Genomic DNA, 18,965 nt, shown 5'->3' on the forward strand with positions numbered 1-18,965 from the left:
CTTTATTTCATTAATGAAAAAAAGATTCCATATTAGAATACCAATTAATGCAATACATCAAAATAACATATATTTTTTAATGTTCGTTTATTTTTTGAGAGACAGACAGAACATGAGCAAGGGAGGGACAGAGAGAGAGGAATACACAGAATCTGAAGCAGGCTCCAGGCTATGAGCTGTCAGCACAGGGCCTGATGTGAGGCTAGAACTCACGGACCGTGAGATCATGACCTGAGCCGAAGTCGGACGCTCAACTGACTGAGCCACCCAGGCACCTGTAACAGATTTAAACAAAACATATTTGAGCACTGCTGTAGATCCTTGCTAGTTAAATCCTGCCAAATATGACATTTAAAAAATTACTTTTCAGCAAGAAAATTTCAGCAAACATTATGATCAGGAGTTAACACTGGGAACATTTTCATGAAAGTGGGGCTGAGACCAGGGGCCCAGTCAGTGCTCAGCCCGTTCACCCCTGCACAGGATGCCTGAGCCAGGACCCAGAGGAAAAGGGTAAAGCAGGAAACAAAACTAGAAGCAGGAGGCTAGAACAGTTATTATTCACAGATGACATGATTACAAACCTTGAAACAGCAGATCTATTTTGACTGTTTGACTAATAAGAGAATTGAGAAGGTTGGGGAGGAAGACCTTCTGCCCTGTGGTCCTTCTAGCTGAACTTAAAAATCTAACTGACACGACACAAATTAACAGGAGAAAACTAGATTTAATAGTGTACATATGGGAATCCACAGAGATGTGAAATTCAGAAGACAGTGAGGTACCATGAAGCTTACAGGGAACGAAGGAGAGGGGTATGGGTGTAAACTCAATAGCAAGGTGAGAGGAGATGTTTGGAAAGACAAGGTGGATTATACAGATGAGTTCCTTTGGTAAAGGGGGGCCTCTGTTAATACTTGTCTTTCTCCTGCAGACTCTCCTTTCCACTGTAAATTTAGACAGTTATGGGGGAGGCACAACACCTTTCCTGCATCTGCTGGTTTTTTGTTTTGCTGTTTTTCTTTTTTTTTTTTACTTAAAAAAAATGTTTATTTTGAAGACAGCGCAAGCAGGGGAGGGGTGGACAGAGAGGGAGACACAGAATCTAAAGCAGGCTCCAGGCTCTGAGCTGTCAGCACAGAGCCTGATGTGGGGCTCCAACTCACAAACTGGGAGATCGTGACCTGAGCTGAAGTCGGATGCTCAACCGACTGAGCCACCCAGGCACCCCTGATGAATATTTTCAATATATAATTATCAGAAAAGCATTGAGACCTCAACTGAATTATACAATTTATTTAAAAGGAAAAAAGCTGAAACTTGAAAAAAAAATGAACACATTAGGAATCATATTGAAATATGAAATTTGAGGATACAGGAATGGAACAAAAATGGCCCCTGGGTGGGGAAAACCCTTTCCAGTGGAACACTGAGGTTGCACACACACCACTGAGAAAGAGGATCTCGGGCGCCTGCATTTTGACCTCAAACTTTCCGGTTGGGTTCTCTCCAGCTGGACTCTCAGCTCAGGAGGAAGACTCTGAAAGCAAAACATGCCCTGAGGGGAACCAATAGCTGCCCCTTCAAGCAGTAGGGTTTGCCCTGAGCCCCCACTCATCATTGACTCCAAGACAAAGATCTCTTTGACTTTCACTGCCTACCTATCCACCCACCCACCTTTGCCCCACATTTTCCTTATAAACGTGGAAGTATTTTCAGCACTTTGGACAGTCTTTGAGAAGCGAATCCTAGGTTCCTTTCGTGTTTCACCACCGCTCCTCTCTTTGCCTTTGGATTTGGTCAGCAGGAATGGCCCAACCTGGTCTGTTTGGAACCCCACCCCTCTTGCACCCTTGCGACCCAGCTACACCATGGTCCGGATGAGCTCAGGGAGGAAGGAAACACTACAGGGCACGAGCCTGTCACCTCCGCGGATGGGTGGGGGGACAACAACGAGGAGGTCCCGGGAGGAGTGACAGGTCCCCGCCCCAGGAGCACGCGATGCCGCGGGCTGTGGAGGTGGGGGGTCTCAGGACAGGGTGAAGATTGCGGAATGCCAGGCTCAGGGAGGAAACCGGCCACCCGCGCTGCCCGCAAGGGGCAGACAGACAGTCGAGAGGCGGGAGCCGGCGGCAAAGGCAAGAATCCGTGCACCGAGTGGGGACTTAACACGGCATCGGGTCCGTGAGGAGGATCGGCGAAGGGTACTGTGCAGGAAAACGACGAGGCCGGTAGTGTCCACATGCCACAGGCAGAGAGGCAGATCTCCTTCCGAGCAATTTTAACCGGGAACAGAGCGGATCCCAGCATTCGGATCGCCTCCAGCGGCGTCGGGATTCACCACTGCATGGACCGGCAGGGGTTGCAGCCTTCCAGCGACCCCACACCCACGTGCGGACTTCTGCGGACCGAGCAGCCGCTGCGTTCAAACTGAACCGGAAAGACAAACTGTCCCGCAACAGTGGGACACCACTTATCCGGATCCGCTTCCGGGTCTGCCGGAAATGCGCCACGGCCGTGCTGGGGGTGGGGGGGTGGGTGGGGCGGGGCTTCGGCTGGCCGGGGCGGGGCTGGGCATGGTGTGTCCTGGGATCCGGGGAAGCGGGTATGGAGGCTGGGAGTGGGTGGGGCTGGGAGGGTGCTGGCTCCCGAGGGAGCGGGTGTGGGGGCGGGGTCTGGGGGTGGGCGGGGCTGCGGTGAGCGCGGGGCGGGGCTGGGAGCTAGCGAGGACGGAGTGGGGGCGGGTGTGGGGGCGGAGTCTGGTGGTGGGCGGGGCCTCGGCCGCGCCTGTGTCCAGTCCCCGGGCGTTCCTGGATCGGCCCCACCTAATGTGGTGTTCGGGGTTTGGATTCATTTAGACTACTTAGGCGTAGTGCGGGGCAGGGTTGACTCCTTCCTGCTTTATGTATATATTTCCAACAATTTAGCGTAAACGCTTAGAGTGCTGTAGACTCTCACACTGGAAGCCGAGATGTTTTCCTCTTACTGAGCTGGAAACGGTTGGAGTCCGCAGCCGCTTTTGCTGGCGAGTGGAGACGAGAGGGGGCGCTGGGCGGTGTACACAGTGGTTCCACGGGGAGGAGCTGCAGCAACCCGGGACAAAGGACCTGGGAGGGTGGGTGGAGGGGAATTTGAGCATCGACGTCACCAATCCATTGCTTTAAAATATCAATTAAAAAAAAAAACTTAAAAAATAGGCATTAATTCCTTGGTTCTTTTTTATCTTCATTGTGTTGGTCTATTACGTGCTGGAGGTGAGCTATAAATCTATGCATGTATCTTGAAATAAAGTTGGATTGCGTCTACTTGTTTGCAGTTAACTGAAATTTTCTTTTGTCCTGCTGTAACCTCACATTTGATAGATGTTCTGTTGTTACCGAAGCCCAAGTTCAGGTCCTTGTGGCTCAGAAGGCCCAAGAGATGCATGTTGATTGGAAAGGAATTTGAGCTTTAGTCAGGAGGCTGGCCACCCTGGGAGAGGACAGATTTGTCCCAGGGCCAACACCAAGGAAGGTTTCTGCCTGGCCCAGGGATTTTTAAAGGAGTTTGGGGCAGTTGATCCGTAAAGGGAGGGCAGTGCTCCCTGGAACATTTCTTGATTACCTGCAGATTCAGTGATGCCAGCTACAGATGTTATCTCCGTGTTCTGAGGTTGTGCAAGGGGGTCTGGTTCCTCAGTGCCCAGGTGCTAGTGCTCGTGGATTTGGATTCTGTTTCATGAAGTGCAGAGGTGCTCTGTTGTTTCTAGGAAAGAATGCATGATCTATAGATACTCAAAGACAGGATAGTTAATCACGAGGGCTAAGGGTGTTTGCTAAAGCTTAAAGACTTAGGTTGACTGGAGGAGCCCAGGTGGTTTCACTATGTGTGTGTTAAAGTGGAATAAGGGTATTTCTGAGGCTCCTGGGTGGCTCAGTTGGTTAAGTGTCTGGTGATTTCAGCTCAGGTCATGATCTCACAGTTCATGGGATTGAGCCCTGTGTGGCACTCTGCTGACAGCACGGAGCCTGCTTGACATTCTCTCTCTTCCTCTCTCTCTATGCCTCTCCAGCTCATGCTCTTTCTCTCTCTCTTAAAATAAATAAATAAACTTTTTTTTTTTTTTAAAGAGTATTTCTCGGGGCGCCTGGGTGGCGCAGTCGGTTAAGCGTCCGACTTCAGCCAGGTCACGATCTCGGGTCCGTGAGTTCGAGCCCCGTGTCAGGCTCTGGGCTGATGGCTCGGAGCCTGGAGCCTGTTTCCGATTCTGTGTCTCCCTCTCTCTCTGCCCCTCCCCCGTTCATGCTCTGTCTCTCTCTGTCCCAAAAATAAATAAAAACGTTGAAAAAAAATTTAAAAAATAAATAAAAAATAAATAAAAGAGTATTTCTCAGGCACCTGGGTGGCTCAGTCGGTTAAGGGTCCAACTCTGGCTCCAGTCATGATCTCTAAGTTTGTGAGTTTGAGCCTCACATAGAGCTGTGTGCTGACAGCTCAAAGCCTGGAGCCTGCTTCAGATTCTGTCTCCCCCTCTCTCTCTCTCTGCCCCTCCTACACTTGTGAGCGCACGCATGCGCTCTCTCTCTCAAAAATAAACGTTAAAAAAAAAGAGTATTTCTTAGGGGTGTGCCTGGTTGGCTCAGTTGATAGAGTATGCAACTCTTCTCAGAGTTGTGAGTTTGAGCTCCATATTGGGTGAAGAACTTACTTAAACACGCACACACACACGAAAAGTGCAAGAAGAAACAGTACTTAAACACATATATTTTATGTGTTTATGTAGAGAACTATTATAAGTTATTAAGTAAAAGTATTTCCACAGTGAAAAAAACTAATGAGTTCATAGTTCTTTGGGGCAGACAATTGTTCCTCAATTGTCAGAGGGAAAAATGTACCATATACATCAATCCTAGCATGCCAGAATTCTACTGAAAGGAAACCAGGTTGCCAAATCTTTTACAAGTTTCAAAATTTCTTACTTGTTTCAAAATCTTTCACAAGTTTTCTCAATGATCGGATGAGGTATTGGCACGTTAATATCCCTAAAATAATCTACTCTTCTCAAACGATGACAAGAATACGTAAAGAAAACACAAAGACATGAAAACAGATGGAGCAAATAATTCATACTGATGGAGAAGTGGTCCCAATTCTTTTTTTAAAAAATCATTATTTAAGTATAGTGGACATACAATGTTACATACATTGCAGGTGTACAATACAGTGGTTGACAATATGTTCCTCAATGCTTACCATGATAAATTTAGCCACCATAGAATGTTACGACAGTATTATTGACTATATTCCCTATACTGACTTATTTATCTTATAACTTCAAGTTTGTACCTTTTAATCCCCTTCACTTATTTCACCCTCTCCCTCTTCTTCTCCCATCTGGCAAGCACATGTTTGACCTCTGGATTTGGTTTTTTTGTTTTGTTTTGATTTTTACACTCCACATATAAATGAAATCCTATGGTATTTGTCTTTCTCTGTCTAGCGTATTTCACTTAGCATAATACCCAGTCCTGCTTCTTTAAAAAAAATTTTTTTTATAGTTATTTATTTTTGAGAAACAGCGAGACACAGCATGAGCAGGGGAGGGCCAGAGGGAAAAGCAGACAGACTCTGAAGTAGGCTCCAGGCCCCAAGTCAGCACAGAGCCTGACTGGGGCTCAAACCCATGAACTGTGAGATCATGACCTGAGCCGAAGTCGGACACTCAACTGCCTGAGCCAGCCAGGTGCCCCACTCCTGATTCTTAACAGCAAAAGTCTTTCCTACCTGACAACTGCTACTAAAGCCACATCCTGGGGTGCCTGGGTGGCTCGGTCGGTTAGGCGTCCGACTTCGGCTCGGGTCATGATCTCGCGGTCCGTGAGTTCGAGCCCCACGTCAGGCTCTGTGCTGACAGCTCAGAGCCTGGAGCCTGTTTCAGATTCTGTGTCTCCCTCTCTCTCTGCCCCTCCCCTGTTCATGCTCTGTCTCTCTCTGTCTCAAAAATAAATAAACGTTAAAAAAAAATAAAGCCACATCCTAATACATTTTTTTTTTTTGCCCTGCCAGATCAATTTTTCTTTAAATTTACATCCAGATTAGTTAGCATATAGTGCAATAATGATTTTAGGAGTAGATTCCAGTGATTCATCCCCTATGTATAATACACTGTGCTCATCCCAACAAGTGTCTTCCTTAATGGCCCTTAGCCATTTAGCCCATCCCCCCCACCCACAACCCTTCCAGCAACCCTCAGTTTTTTTCTATGTATTTAAGAGTATCTTATGTTTTGTCCCTGTCCCTGTTTTTATATTATTTTTGCTTCCCTTACCTTACGTTCTGTTTTGTATCTTAAATTCCTTATATGAATGAAGTCATATGATATTTGTCTTTCTTTTAGCATAATACCCTCCAGTTCTATCCACGTAGTTGCAAATGGCAAGATTTCATTCTTTTTGATTGCCAAGTAATACTCTATTGTGTGTATATATATATATATATATATATATATATATATATATACCACATCTTCTTTATCCATTCATCCGTCGCACATCCTAATACTTTTAAAACTTAAATGTTTATTGGAACCCGCAGAGAAAATATTATAAGGTATATTTGAATTTGACAGGCACTGAAGTCCATAGGATTTTTTATATGTTCATCTAGGACAGTATATCTCAAAATCCCTGATGCCAGCCACATAGAGCAATTCCATCAGAATTTCTGATATATTTTTTAAAAAACTCCCGAGGCAGGGCGCCTGGGTGGCTCAGTCAGTTGAGCGTCCGACTTCGGCTCAGGTCATGATCTTGCAGTCTGTGAGTGTGAGTTCGAGCCCCGCGTCGGGCTCTGTGCTGACAGCTCAGAGCCTGGAGCCTGTTTCAGATTCTGTGTCTCCCTCTGTCTCTGCCCCTCCCCTGCTCATGCTCTGTCTCTCTGTCAAAGATAAATAAACATTAAAAAAAAAAAAAAACTCCCGAGGTAATTCTAAAGTGCTGCCTTGTTTGAGAAATAGCACCTAGGATGTCTTGAGGAAGATTCAGTCATGGACTGAGCTTGTCTGCTAGATCATCCTTCTCAGGGATCATATATGACCCATACAGAAATGTCAAAGCTGGGCGCCTGGCTGGCTCTGTGGGTAGAGTGTGTGATTCTTGATCTCGAGCATGGGTTCAAGCCACCCATTGGGTGTGGAGATTACTTAAAAAGAAAAAAGCTGAAAGCTTGTTCTATTGTGGTTGTCTATGTCCACGTTCCAGGAATTGTAGACAATCCAGAGAATAGGGAATTCTGAGTGCTGGCAGAAGGAAGCCCACCTTCCCACCTCCATGTAGGAGGGAATCTTCAGGGATTACCTTTTGTGATGTGGGTTAATACCAGGTGCTGGGAGGGTATGGGGACAGAGGAGAGGGTCATGTGTTTGGCGGACAGTTGGAGACCTGGCCAGGTGTAGTTTCTCATGATGTTGTTCTTCACACCAAGGGGAGGTCTTTTTAGGATTCCCAGTGATAAAATAAAGGAATTTTTCAACTTTTATTTATTTATTTATTTATTTATTTATTTATTTATTTATCTGCTTAGAATGATTACTTCAGGCTTTATTTTTTGATAAAACAAATTAGTCCAGTGGTGCCTGGGTGGCTCAGTCAGTTAACCGTCCGACTGCAGCTCAGGTCGTGATCTCACAGTTTGTGTGTTTGAACCCGCATTAGGCTCTGTGCTGACAGTGAAAAGCCTGCTTGGGATTCTATCTCCCTCCCTCTCTCTCTCTTTCAAAATAAATAAACTTAAAAAAACCCCAAATTAGTCTAATAGTTCCAAGATACAAAATTAACCAGTTAAAAAAATTTTTTTTTAAACATTTATTTTTGACAGAGAGAGACAGAGCATGAGCGGGGGAGGGGCAGAGAGGGAAGGAGATACAGAATCTGAAGCAGCCTCCAGGTTCTGAGCTGTCAGCACAGAGCCCAATGTGGGGCTTGAACCCATGAACTGCAAGATCATGACCTGAGCCGAAGTCAGATGCTCAACCGACTGAGCCACCCAGGCGCCCCTTTTTCTTTAAAAAAATTTTAAATATTTATTTAAAAATTAACCAGTTTTTTAAAAAATGTTTATTTATTTTTGAGAGAGAGGGAGAGTGTGAGTGGGGGAGGGGGAGAGAGAGAGAGAGAGAGAGAGAGAGAGAGAGAGAGAGAGACAGAGGATCCGAAGCAGGCCCCAGGCTGACAGCAGTGAGCCCGATGTGGGGCTTGAACTCGCAAACCATGAGATCTTGACCGGAGCTGAAATCAAAAGACAGATGCTTAACTGCCTGAGCCACCCAGGTGCCCTGTCATGATTTGTAACTTTTCATGTACAAAACAGCATACATTGCCCTGCACTAAATGTTTTCTCCCCAGAGTACTCTACTTTGTGAAGATTGTGTGTCCTGGGCAGCTGTCCCAACTTGGGCTGGAATAAAAGTCTTTCCTATTTCTTTAAGATACTACTACTACTACTAATAATAATACAAGGTTTATTTTGCATCAATATCAGAAAGGTAGGAGGAGGGAAAACAGATTCCTTCCAAAATGCTATCTTTCAGAAAGCTCGACTTCTTTCCACAGTTTTCCTGCACCACAAACATCCCATTTCAGGTCCAGTTTACTAATTTTTCTCATTTTGGGTAATTAGATGTAACACAGTGATGGCTTCAACATCTCTTGAGAATTCTCTCCCTGCGATATAATGATTTATACGAAATATGTATTTGGTCATTCAGATGACCAAAATTTATTTCACAGATCTGCTTGGTTTTCACCCACGGTTTCTAAAAATGCTTCAGAGCCATAGGAGTGAAGTGACAGCCTCATTATTAATGAAGATGCCTTTTGGGCTCCACCCAAGGGCAGAGGCTGGTGGCCAGCAGGACCAACCATGTGATTAGAGGGTTGGAAATTTTAGTCCCACCCCCTGACCTCTGCTGAGGGGAGAGGGGCCGACGGTTGAATTAGCCGGTAGCTGGTGACTGAGTCATTCATGACTATGCATTAAAGCCACTGTAAAAATCCAAGAGCCCAGCTTCTGGTCCTGTTATGGGGACTTTGCACGTTTGGGAAACCTCAACACCCCACGTGCCACTAAACTGCGCCCAGACTCCACGAAGACAGAAGCTCCTTTGTTGAGTAACTTAGCGCTATGTAGCTCTTCATCTGGCTTCTGATTCGTGTCCTTCAAAAACCTGGTAAGTGTTTCCCTGTGTTCTCTGAGCTGCTCTAGCAAATTAATTGAACCTGAGAAGAAGGTTGTTGCCACCTATAATCTGTAGCCAGTTAATCAGAAGCACAGGTGGCAGCCTGTGGCTTGCGGCTGGCGTCAGAAGTGGGGGAGGGGGGAAGTGGGGGGACGGGGTGAGAGATGGGAGTTGGGGAGGCCGTCATGTAGGACCGAACACTTAATACTCGGAATCTGATGCTATCTGTAGATAGTGTCAGAATTGCTTGGTTTTGTGTGGAGCAAACCCTGGTCTGCCATATTTGGTCCAGAAACCCTAATATCCCTAATGAATATATTCTCAATGAGAAACAATCAAATATGGGGCACCTGCGTGGCTCAGTCGGTTAGGAATCTGACTTCAGCGCAGGTCGTCATCTTACGGTTGGTGGGTTCGAGCCCCACATCGGGCTCTGTGCTGTCCGCTCAGAGACTGGAGCCTGCTTCAGATTCTGTGTCTCTCTTTCTGTCTGCCCCTCCCCCACTGGCTCTCTGTCTCCCCCTTAAAAAAGAAATAAACATTTAAAAAAAGAGAAATAATCAAATAGTTTGAAAATATTTGGAATATAAAGGTATTTAAATTAGTTTTAAATTGCATTTCCCTATTTGTGACTACGATTGAGCATCTTTTCATGTGTTCATAGTTTGTCCACTTTTATTAGGCTAAGTTCTCTCTGATTTGTTGCCTTTTTTTTTTTTTAGTAGTTTCAAGAAATAAGCTTTTCTCTGTGGTTGTAGATACAACTTCTAGTTTTTCATTTGCCTTTTAAATTTAATTTGGCTGTCTTATGAACCATTTAAAAATATTGTTGCATTAAAATTTATTACTCCATTAATGCTTGAATTTTGTGTCACCTTTAAAAAGCCTGTTTTCTAAGATGGAAATAAATAATTTTTGTTTGTGTAAATTACCTTTTTAAAAATTGAAGTATAGTTGACATATACGATGTATAAATTACCTTTTCATTTGTAGACTGCCAATTTTATCTCACTTCTCATGTGTAATAGTATAATTTAATCAAGCCCTGTTTTCAGATGTATATTCTATTTTTATTATAAGTGATATACTGAACATCTTATTTGCAAAATTTTATGCATAGTAATTATAGGATCTAACTTCCATTTGAAAATGTTGATCCTTTATAGATTAACTCAAGACCACACATCTAGGAAGGTGACCTCTAGTTCCATCTCACGACATCTTTCCCATCTGAAAAACGCCACTCCCCCTAAGATCCAGAATGGCTGGAATCGTGTGTGATTGGTTCTTTAGACAAGCTGACTCTGGGAGTCATGTCTTTAGGAGGTAGAGCATGATACATGGAACCCGGAAACACTTGGGGTGAAAATGAAAATTTGGACAGCGAAGGGAATGCTGTAGCCAGATAATTTGCAATTAGCAGTCAACAGACCATCTTATTTACACACACACACACACACACACACACACACACACACACACACAAAACAAACACATCAGAATGCAAACTGGTGCAGCCACTCTGGAGAACAGTATGATGGTTCCTCAAAAAATTAAAAATAGAGCTACCTTACAACCCAGAAATTGCACTACTAGGTATTTATCCAAAGGATACAAAAATCCAGATTCAAAGGGGCATGTGCACCCCAATGTTTATAGCAGCACTATCAATAATAGCTAAATTATGGAAAAAGCCCAAATGTCCATTGCCTGATGGGTGGATATAGAAGATGTGTTATATGTATGTACAATGGAATATTACTTGGTGATAAAAAAAAATGGAATCTTGCCATTTGCGACAGCATGGATGGAACTAGAATGTATTATGCTAAGTGAAATAAGTCAGAGAAAGACAAATATCATATCATTTCACTCATATGTGGAATTTAAGAAACAAAACAGATGGACATATGGAGGGGGAAAGAGGAGACGGGAACAAACCACAAGAGACTCTTAACAATAGAGAACAAACTGAGGGTTGGTGGAGGGAGGTGGGTTGGGGATGGGCTAGATGGGTGATGGGTACTAAGGAGGGCACTTGTGATGAGCACCGGGTGTTGTATGAAAGCGATGAATCAATGAATTCTACTGAAACCATTATTTTTTTTAATGAAAAAAAATTTTATTTTATTTTTATTTTATTTTTTTATTTTTTATTTTTTTATTTATTTTTTTTTTTATTAAAAAAAATTTTTTTTAACGTTTATTTATTTTTGGGACAGAGAGAGACAGAGCATGAACGGGGAAGGGGCAGAGAGAGAGGGAGACACAGAATCGGAAGCAGGCTCCAGGCTCTGAGCCATCAGCCCAGAGCCCGACGCGGGGCTCGAACTCACGGACCGTGAGATCGTGACCTGAGCCGAAGTCGGACGCTTAACCGACTGAGCCACCCAGGCGCCCCTGAAAAAAAATTTTAATGTTTATTTTTCAGAGACAGAGACAGAGCATGAGTGGGGGAGGGGCAGAGAGAGGGAGACGCAGAAACAGAAGCAGGCTCCAGGCTCCGCGAGCTGTCAGCACAGAGCCCAGCACAGGCTCGAATGCACAGACCATGAAATCATGACCTGCGCCAAAGTTGGACACTCAACCGACTGAGCCACCCAGGTGCTCCAGAAAACATTATTACACTATATGTTAATTAACTTAGATTTAAACAAAATTAAAAAAAAAATTAATGTAAAAAGCTCTTGGAGGGGCGCCTGGGTGGCTCAGTCGGTTGAGCCTCAGGTCATGATCTCACGGCTCGTGTGTTCTAGCCCCGCGTCGGGCTCTGTGCTGACAGCTCAAGAGCCTGGAGCCTGCTTCTGCTTCTGTGTCTCCCTCTCTCTCTGCCCCAACCCACTCACATTCTGTCTCTGTCTCTCTCAAAAATAAATAAACATTAAAAAAAAATTAAAAAAAAAAAAAAAGCTCTTGGAAAAAAGACAAAATGAAACAAACACACCAGATTGGTCTGAAATAGTAATGGGGCCCAGACAAGTTTACCTAATCACTCATCTACCAAGAACCCTTCTTCACCCCAGTGGAGGAGGATGTTGTGCTTGAGTTTCTGGCCAACGGAAGAACAGTCAAGTGCCATGGATCTGGCATTGATCCATGTTTCCAGGTAAAGGCAGCATGGAGAGTCAGAGGCCATTCAGACGTTAGAGACCCCTAACATGGGACCCCTGCAGTTGGAGGACCCTTGAGGGCCAGTGCGACAGCCATGCCTGTGCCGCCTAGCCTCAGTCCAAAAGAGCAAGAAGAAGTCAGGGAGGGTGTTCTTGTCCATGAAAGTAAGAGTCTTGAGGAAGTCCACTGGGACTAGAAGAGTGGGGTCTTGTGGCAGAGGACAAGGCCTGGGATTCAAATGGAGTGTGGGGGGATTGTGGGGGAGGGAGCAGAGCAGTGAAAACAGGACAGAATGCAGATGACCTGACCCTGAGGTCTCCACTCCCTGGGTCCTTACTAGCTCCTGACACCTGACCAGTATATGGCTGCAACACAAGGGTGGGCCACTTGCTGTTTGTTTTCACACTATGTTATAACTTTGAAGCTGTACAGTATGCACATAAAATGCTAAATCAGAAATGTTGTGGGGCGCCTGGGTGGCTCAGTCGGTTGAGTGTCCAACTTTGGTTCAGGTCATGAACTCACGGCTTGTGAGTTTGAGCCCCATGTCAGGCTCTGTGCTGACAGCTCAGAGCCTGGAGCCTGCTTCAGATTCTGTGTCTCCCTCTCTCTCTCTCTGCCCGCACCCCCCCCCCCAGTCACATTCTGTCTCTCTCTCAAAAATAAATAAATATTAAAAAATTTAAAAAAATATTAGTATTGCCAGTTATAGAAAAGAGCAGACATCCGTCTATGCCCTGTCTCTGAAGGCATGTAATTAAATGTGAACAGACACCTGATTATCCTAATAATTCTTTTCCTTTCCCAAGATTTAAGTCTTTGGTGGGCTCAAGAACTCCCTGACACTCTGTAGAACCATGCTTATGCTGCACACAGGTCTACAAAAATTCCCTCAACCTTCACTGTCCACTAGGGGGAGTCAGACTTACATTGCTTTCTGAAGACTCGTCCCTGCCTGGCTCCTTCTCTATTTCTTTTCAGTCATTTCCCCTAATAAGTTCCTTGAATGTGTTTTTTTTTTTTTTTTTTTTAAGTTTATTTTTGAGAGAGAGAGAGAGCAGGGAAGGGGCAGAGGATCTGAAGCAGCTCTCCACTGGCAGCACAGAGACCGATGTGGGACTTGAACTCAGGAACCATGAGGTCATGACTGGAGCCTAAGTCAGACACTTAACTGACTGAGCCACCCAGATGCCCCTTAATCCCTTGAATGTTTAATCTCATCTGGGCATCTACTTCTCTGAGGACCATCTTAGCAAAACTTGTGCTTGAGAGCAGCCTGAGAAGCCAGGTGGAAAGATGGGAATTTGGGACTGGTTCCCCCACTGTCTGACAGGTAAAGAGGATGTTGTTCTCGTCAGTAGGTGGGGCACAGAGCTAAGTCCTTTTCTAAGGAGTTCACTAGTGCTGACCAGGTGTGATGATTCAGATATTTGAAAGACAGCTGAGTTGCCTGGTTACTGAGTTTTACTGAGTGCCTGCGTAAGGAAAATGAGAGACTAAAAGTTAATAGCAACTAGCTAATGGCTAAAAGAGCCAGAGGGACTTGGTTGTAGCCTACAAAGAAGCCCTCGTTGTCATCTGTAGTGGAAGAGAAGGCACGATCCAATGGCAGGGTTTAGACGTAATTGTGAGTATTGCCGAGCTCTAGAGATGCCTGAATGCTCTGCCATGATAAGTCTGTTAGGCTACTATCGGGGTCTGGTGGGAAAAAACTGGTGTCCTGAAAACTGGGGTAGGGACATCTGGATGGGAACGTCTGGAGATGTTGACTTTACAACATCCCAGGGAACTTCTGGGGCGTAGAGGTGGCCCATTCTCTCCCAGTAAGGGCGACTGGCTCTGCTGCTGTGTTGGAAGATACTGCAGAGGATTGTGTGCACGATGCAGCAAGCATCCCCTCCGGAGCTTCCCCCACTTCCTCTCCTGGATGTTAGACCCATCTGGCCCTGAATCTCAGTATATCTTGGCTCTGGACATGCCAGGAGTGCTAAGGGAGGAATGAACATGAAGAGTTGTAAGTAGCTGGAATGTATGGCAGGGGCCAAGGGAATACTCTGGGGATTCGACTTATGGGAGTTTGATGAAGAGGGCAGGGATGTAGGGCTGGATAAACAAAATCTCATTTATTCTGTTGCTCAGTACGTTGGATTTAACTCTCCAGCAAGGAGCCCTGAAGTTGGGGCTGTTTTGGTGCTGGAGTGTCTCTCAGAATCCCGGAAGAAACAACGGCCAAACTCTCAGGTCAAGGAGAAATGTTGGAGTTGCTTTGGTAGACAGTACAGGAAGGAATAAGGATGCCCTGGGAAGTGGGCTGTATTGTGTCAGGGCAGAAAACTCACTGGAAGATTATGTTCCAGAGGACAGACTCTTTAATAGCAGGCAGTTCATGGCTGAAAGCAGGAGGCAGAGAATCTTGGTGGTGGTCTAGAAACAAGCCCTCACCTCACTGTAGTGAAAAGGATATCAGGGCGCCTGGGTGGCTCAGTCGGTTAAGCGTTCGACTTCAGTTCAGGTCATGATCTCACTGTTTGTGAGTTTGAGCCCCGCGTCGGGGCTGTGTCCCCTCTCTCTCTGCTCCTCACCCTCTCATGCTCTGTCTCTCTCTCAAAAGTAAATAAAAATTAAAAAAGAAGGAAGGAATATGGAATATGCTGCTGATGTGGGCCCCGAGAATGCTATGAAGTTCAGAGGGGGTTCTGTTTGGGTGAGGGGTGATGGCAAACAGACGTTCCCGGGTTGAGGCTAAGAGTATGGAATTGTGGATCCAGATGTTTGATTTCCGTTTCTTTCTCTCTCTCTCTTTTACATGTTTATTCATTTTTGAGAGAGAGAGAGAGAGAGAGAAAGAGAGAGTGAGCAGGGGAGGGGCAGAGAGAGAGGGAGCCACCCAGGCATCTCATGATTTCCATTTCTGACTTGACGATCATGTGACCTCAACAAGTTTCTTAACCTCTTGAAGGCCTCGGATCCCTCAGTGGCAGAGTGGGAATTAGCAGTAGCTTCCTCACAGAGTTGTTAATGAGGATGAGTCAGTTAATATTTGTAAGACCCTTACCTCTTGACATGTAGTAAACATTAAAATTCGTGCTCGCAAATGAAATTAGTAGGTGGTACCTCAGAAGTCTACACAGGAAAGAATAGAAGTCTCCCCACCTATATGTTGGGATGACAGTCCTTGTTGTGGAAAGATCCTCTTTTTTTTTTTTAAATATTTTACTTTTAGGTAACCTCTATATGCAACGTAGGGCTCAAACCCACTACCCCGAGATCAAGAGTCACATGCTTCGCAGACTGAGACAGCCAGGTGCCCCGAGAGATGCTCATTCTTGTCCACATGGTGATACATTACTAGGGTTTTACTTAGAGGGATGAAATGCATCTCATCCCTTAATATACCCAAGATGGGACATCATGTTCCTCCTTCACCTTGGTTTCTTCCTCTGGTCTTCATGTGGATTAAGGACACCATACAACCATTTAATCCCAAACTAACCACCCTTGGCCCTCTCATTTCTCTCACCTGTAGGTGAGAGAAGTCAACAGGAAACTCCAAGTCAACAGGAAATTACTTTGGATATCCTTCCCCATTATCAGAGTTGTTAAAACTTTTCCTGGTCTATATCAGCAACTTGCTGGTGAATCTCTTTTCCCTCTTAAGTCTCACTTCCATTGCAGTCCCAGAGAAACCTTTTACAAACTGCGGATTATCACCTCCCTACTAAATTCTCCCCATGGTCTCTGACTGCTCTTAGTTTGAAATTCAGATGTTGGGGGCGCCTGGGTGGCGCAGTCGGTTGAGCGTCCGACTTCAGCCGGGTCACGATCTCGCGGTCCGTGAGTTCGAGCCCCGCGTCGGGCTCTGGGCTGACGGCTCGGAGCCTGGAGCCTGTTTCCGATTCTGTGTCTCCCTCTCTCTCTGCCCCTCGCCCGTTCATGCTCTGTCTCTCTCTGTCCCAAAAATAAATAAACGTTGAGGGACGCCTGGGTGGCTCAGTCGGTTAAGCATCCGACTTCAGCTCAGGTCATGATCTCACGGTCTGTGAGTTCAAGCCCCGCGTCGGGCTCTGTGCTGACAGCTCAGAGCCTGGAGCCTGTTTCCGATTCTGTGTCTCCCTCTCTCTCTGCCCCTCCCCCGTTCATGCTCTGCCTCTCTCTGTCCCAAAAAAAATAATAAATAAACGTTGAAAAAAAAAAAATTGAAATTCAGATGTTGGACCAAGGCAGCTTTCCGTAACGTGGTCCATGACTGCCTGTCACTTTCCTTCTCCCAACAATTCCCTTCCACACACACTCCTGGCATATGGGACATATTTCTGTCGTTCCAACACACTTTGTCCTTCCTCACTGCAGACCAGGTGATAGCTTCATCGTGTATTTGGAGGCACCAGCCGCTCCCTCTTAGCGTGGCTGAATCAGGCTCTTTAATCTTGTCTCAGCTCCAGCATTGTCCCCTCACAGAGGGGGACACGCCATACATCTCCTTAGACCCCCCCCTCTGGAGAATCACCCACTGGTCATTCTGGTGAAGGTTATTTGTAGGTTTTTCATTTTTACACTATCCCTTTGTGATTGTAGCCTGCCTTTAGATCATAACTTGTAAATGATTCTTTGTCTATATGAAGACCATTGTTTTCTCTATGCTAATGTCATACTCTCTCTGTGTATTTTTTTAAATGTTTATTTATTTTTGAGATAGAGAGAGCGTGAGCAGAGAGGGGCTGAGAGAGACAGAGGGAGAGAGAGAATTCCAAACTTGATATGGGGCTTGAACCCATGAACTGTGAGATCATGACCTGAGCCAAAGTCAAGAGCTGGACGCTTAACCAACTGAGCCACCCAAGCATCCCCTCTGTATTTTTTTTTAAAGTTTATTTATTTATTAGAAAAAAAATTTTTTAATGTTTATTTATTTTTGAGACAGAGACAGAGCGTGAACAGGGGAGGGGCAGAGAGAGAGGGAGACACAGAATCTGAAACAGGCTCCAGGCTCTGAGCTGTCGGCACAGAGCCCGATGCGGGGCTCGAACCCACGAACCGTGAGATCATGACCTCAGCTGAAGTCGGACGCTTAACCGACTGAGCCACCCAGGCACCCCTAAAGTTTATTTATTTTTGAGAGAGGTGAGTGGAAAGAGAGGGCAGATAGACGGGGACAAAGGATCTGAAGCAGGTTCTGTGCTGACAGCACAGACCCGATGTGGGGCTCGAACTCATGGACCGTGAGATCATGACCTGAGCCAAAGTCAGATGCTCAACCAACTGAGCCACCTGGAGCCCCTCTTTGTTTTTTTTGTAATAGGAGTTTCCCTCAGTTCTTTTGTGGTTCCAGGTATATAAATTTTTTTTAATTTCTAAAAAAATGTTTTATTTATTTTTGACAGAGAGAGAGAAACAGAGTGTGAGCGGGGGAGGGGCAGAGAGAGGGAGACACAGAGTCCGAAGCAGTTTCCAGGCTCTGAGCTGTCAGCACAGAGCCCGATGGGGGGCTTGAACTCACAGACTGTGAGATCATGACCTGAGCCGAAGTGGATGCTCAACCGACTGAGCCACCCAGGCGCCCTCCAGGTATATAATTATATCGCCTGCAAATAATCACACACATCTGTGTTTCAATTCTTACAGTGCTCGAAATTGTGTTGGCTGTATTTCCAGTGCAATGTTCGACAGCCAGGACAGGCAATCTTATACTTCTTGGTGTTGTTTCTGAACTTAGTAGGATGCTTTCTAGTGCTTTCCATGAGTAGGATGAAGACTATTTTGTCAGGTTAGAAAAGGTCCATTGATTCTTCATTTTTAAGTGTCTTCATTTAACATTAATGCATGTTAAATTCTGCCAAATAGAGGTCTTATCCTTTTTTTTTCTTTTTCTTTTTCTTTCTTTCTTTCTTTTTTTTTTTTTTTTAATGAGGCTTCATACCCAGCATAGAGCCCAATGCGGGACTTGAACTCACGACCCCGAGATAAAGACCTGAGCTGAGATCAAGAGTTGGATGCCTGGGGCGCCTAGGTGGCTCAGTCGGTTAAGGGTCTGACTTCAGCTTAGGTCATGATCTTGCTGTTTGTGAGTTCCAGCCCCGCCTCAGGCTCTGCGCTGACAGCTCGGAGCCTGGAGCCTGCTTTGGATTCTGTGTCTCCCTCTCTCTCTGCCCCTCCCCCACTTGTGCTCTGTCTCTTTCTATCAAAAATAAATAAATGTAAAAAAAAAAAAAAGAGTTGGATGCTTAACTGACTGAGCCACCCAGGCTCCCTAGGACTTTTATCTTTATATATATGATAACCTACATCACTACAATCACTGTTGGATCCCAGGGATAAACTGCACTTGGTCATTGATTGTTTTTTAGTGGGCTGTTGGAATATATTTGCTAGTATTCATTTTACTTTTTTGCATCTATAGGCAGATGTGAGGTTCTTCTATTGTATTCTCTATGGTACAATTTTAGAAGCTTTGGTATCCATGTTCTTTTTTTTTTTTTTTAATGTTTATTTTGTCTTTGAGAGAGAGAGGGAGACACAGAATCCAAAGCAGGCTCCAGGCTCTGAGCTGTCAGCACAGAGACCAACGTGGGGCTCAAACTCACGAAATGTGAGATTATGACCTGAGCTGAAGTCAGACACTTAACCAACTGAGCCACCCAGG

The sequence above is a fragment of the Lynx rufus genome, unplaced genomic scaffold (genome assembly GCF_022079265.1).
Source record: "Lynx rufus isolate CCGP_SWC_20201006 ecotype Redwood Valley unplaced genomic scaffold, mLynRuf1.p SCAF_16, whole genome shotgun sequence".
Taxonomy (NCBI): domain Eukaryota; kingdom Metazoa; phylum Chordata; class Mammalia; order Carnivora; family Felidae; genus Lynx; species Lynx rufus.